We start from the raw sequence: 3,949 nt of genomic DNA, 5'->3' as shown, positions 1-3,949 counted from the left end.
ACACACTGAAAGGAGGAAGAGGCATTAGGCCAATTACTTGCTCTCTGTATCATATGTGCATTTTCTATATAAGGAAACTATTTTGTGATAATTCTAGACCACATTCTAGGTCACAATGTAAGTCTTAGAAAACACAAACAAATTGATAAAATTCCATGCATCCTACCAGATCATAATGTGTGAAGGCCTGGGTTTAATCCTGGCACTGAGAGGGAAAAGAGGGTGAGGAGGGAAAGGAAGGAAGGAAGGAAGAAGGGAGGAAGAGAAAGAAGTTAGTCTGATGAGCAACAGGATATTTACATAGGTTCATAATGAAATGAAACTGGAATTCAACAGGAAGAAAAATAATAAAAGCCACAATGCAAACTTATGAAGATTGAACAATACTCTCTTAAATGAAAAGTAGATCATATAATAAATGAGAGAATAAATCATTAATTTTTTATAAATAAATGAGAGCAGAGATACAATATATCAAAATTTCTAGAAGCAATTCTTAGAGGAAAATTTATAGTTTTGAGTACCTACATTTAAAAAATAGGTTCCAAAGCTTTCTTCCTCAACACCTTAGAGAAGGAAGAAAAAACTAATTTCAAAATCAGTAGAAGATAAGAAGTAATAAAGATCAGAGCTAAAATTAATGAAATAGAGAATAAAAAATGTGCAGGATCAATGCAACAAAGAGTTGGCTCTTTGAAAAGATAAATAAAATTGATAAACCCTTACCCAAACCAAAAGAAAAAGACCCAAATAAGTACAATAAGAGATGAAGATAACAATGCAGACACTTCTGAATTCCAGAGGATATTAAAATTTATACTCTAATAAACTGGAAAATCTAGAAGACATTGACAAATTTCTAGACACATATGAACTGCCCAAACTGAACCAGGAAGATATAGAAAACTAAGACCAATATCAAGTAACAAAATTTAAACAGCAATTAAAAGCCTACCAACAAAGAAAAGTTCAGGACCAGATGGATTCTCAGCTGAGTCTACCAGACCTTTACAGAAGAACTAACACCAGTCTTTCTCAAATTATTCCATGAAATTGAAACAGAAGGAACACTCTCAAATACATTATGTGAAGCTAGTACAACCATTATATCAAAACCAGACAAAGACACATCAAGGAAAGAATACAGACCAATATCCCTACTGAACATGGATGTAAAAATCCTAAAGTAAATATTATCAAATCACATTTTTAAAAAATCAAGAAATTTATATGCCATGATCAAGTGGGTTTCATCCCAGGGATGCAAGGTTGGTCCAACATACACAAATCAATAAATGTAATTCATCACTTAAATAGAATTAAGGACGAGAATTACATGATCATTTCAATAAATGCAGAAATGACCTTTGATAAATTCTCAACATTATGAGGTTATATATGACAAACCCAAATCCATCATCATATACAACAGAGAAAGACTAAATGCATTTCCTCTAAAATCATGAACAAGCAAGAATGTCCACTCTCCCCACTTCTATTCAATATAGTTCTCATAACTCTATCCAGAGCAATCAGGCAAGAGAAGGAAATTAAAGGCATACAAATAGGAAAAGAAGTCAAACTATCACTCTTCACTCATGACAAGATCCTATTTCTAGAAGACCCCAAAAAACCTCCACAAGAGGACTTTTAGAACTGATAAATGAACTCAGAAAATGAGCAGAATACAAGATCAACACTACAAATCAACAGCTTTCCTATACTCCAAAAGCAATTCTTCTGAGAAATCAGGAAAGCCTTCTTATAGTATAGCTAAAGCAGTACTGAGCAAGAAGAGCAATGCAGGGGGCATCACAATACTTGACCTCAAATCATACTAGAGAACCATAGTAACAAAAACAGCATGGTATTTGCATCAAAATAGACATGAAAACCAGTGGAATGAAATAGAAGACACTAAGACAAACCTAAATACTTACAGCCATCTGATACTTGACAAAGATGCCCAGAATACATGTTGAAGGAAAGACAGCCTTTTGAACAAATGGTGCTAGGAAAACTGGATATTTACATGTAGAAGAATGAAATGAGAAACTTATCTCCCACCTTGCACAAAAGTCAAATTGAAATGGATCAAAGATTTAGACCACAATCTATGTAACTGTTAGAACAAAGCATAAGATCAGCACTTCATCACACAAGTGCAGATACCAACTTCCTCAGCCAAATCCCTAAAACTCAAGAAATAAAATAAAAAATAAATAAGTGGGATGGCATAAAAAAGATCTGCACATCAAAGGAAATAATTCAGAGGGTGGAGAGAGAGCCTATGGAATGGGAAAAAAATCTGGGCTAGCCACTCTTCTGATAGGGCATTAATATCTATAATATATTTTTTAAAACATCAAAAAATAATAAGTAGGCAAAAGAACTAAAGAGATTTATCAAAATAAGAAACACAAATGGCCAATAAATATATGAAAAAATGTTAAACATTGCTAGCAATCAGGGAAAATACAAATCAAAATTACATTTATGTTTCATCTCATTCCATGAGAATGGCAATTATCAAGAACACAAATAATAATAAATTATGGAAAGGATATAGGGGAAAAGGTACATTCATGCATTGTTGGTGGGACTGCAAATTAGTACAATAACTCTGGAAAGCAGTATGGATAGCCCTCAAAAAAGTAGGAATGGAACGACCATATGACCCAGCTATTCCACCTTTCAGTATTTATCCAAAAGAATTAAAATCGACATACTATAACAAAACAGCCATCATGTGTTCATAGCAGCACAAATGACAATAGTAAAATTATGGAATCAACCCGGATGCCTATCAACAGATGAACAGATCAAGAAAATGTGGTTATACAATGGAGTTTTACTTAGCCATAAAGATGAATAAAATTGTGGCATTTTCCAGTAAATGGATGGAAATGGGGAACATCAAGCTAAGTGAAATAAGCCAGAATCAGAAAAACAAGGGTTGCATATGTGGAAGCCAGAGAAAACTAAGGGAAAGAAAGTGGGTGGGAGGAAATCAGATTTCATAAAGATAAGGGAAGATCAGTGGAAGAGGATATCAAGAGGGAGGGAGGAGAGATGCAAAAGGGGGAATATATGGAATGAGTTTAACAAAATTATGTTATATGACATAAAAATACACCATAGGAGATTTCACCTTCATGTATAATTAGAAAGTACCTATCAAAAAATAAATAAGCAAACAAGCAAACAGAAGATCAGTAGAATAGAGAGAGGAAAATAGAGGAAGAAAGGAGAAGAGGAAAAGGCAGGAAACTAAATTTCATGCATGTATGACTTTGTCAAAACAAACCCAACTACTATGTATAACTATAATACTCTAGTATAAAAAGTTTGTGATAATTGAAAAATTGTTTAAATCTCTCTTTTGAAAATTAAGTGGTTTGTTTTCCTCTTAACATATGACTGATATCTTTATCTTCTAGATAATAAATTCTGTGGGCAGGCAGCTTCTTTTTATTTGTTTATTGTATTGCACTACTGGGGATTGGATCCATTGGTGCTCTACACTGAGCTACTTTGCCATCCCTTTTAACTTTTTTATTTTGATACAGGATCTTTCTAACTTGTCAAGACTGGCCTCAAACTTGTGATCCTCCTGCCTCACCCTCCTGAGTCACTGGGATTACAAGCATGCACCACTGTGCCCAACCAGCAAGCAGTTTCTTTACATACATCTTTCACAACACAAGCCTACTGGCATGTACATAGTTAATACCCAACAAATATTTGTTGGTTTGACTAATGTAAGAGCTCATTAATCCATGTTAGTGAATTAGTAAACAGCAAAGCCACCTAGTCCAACTGACTCAACTAGTCCTAAGACCCAATGGTCATTGGTCCAACCATATGGGCTGTGGTCATATGCTGACCCCAGGGCTTCATTTTAACCCCAGCTTGAGCTTGTATTTGCGTTAGAGGACTAGGGTTTTTA

This window comes from Marmota marmota, unplaced genomic scaffold, assembly GCF_001458135.2.
Source record: "Marmota marmota marmota unplaced genomic scaffold, marMar, whole genome shotgun sequence".
Classification (NCBI taxonomy): Eukaryota; Metazoa; Chordata; class Mammalia; order Rodentia; family Sciuridae; genus Marmota; species Marmota marmota.
The sequence above is the reverse complement of the archived record's forward strand: the minus strand, read 5'-3'. Positions refer to the sequence as shown.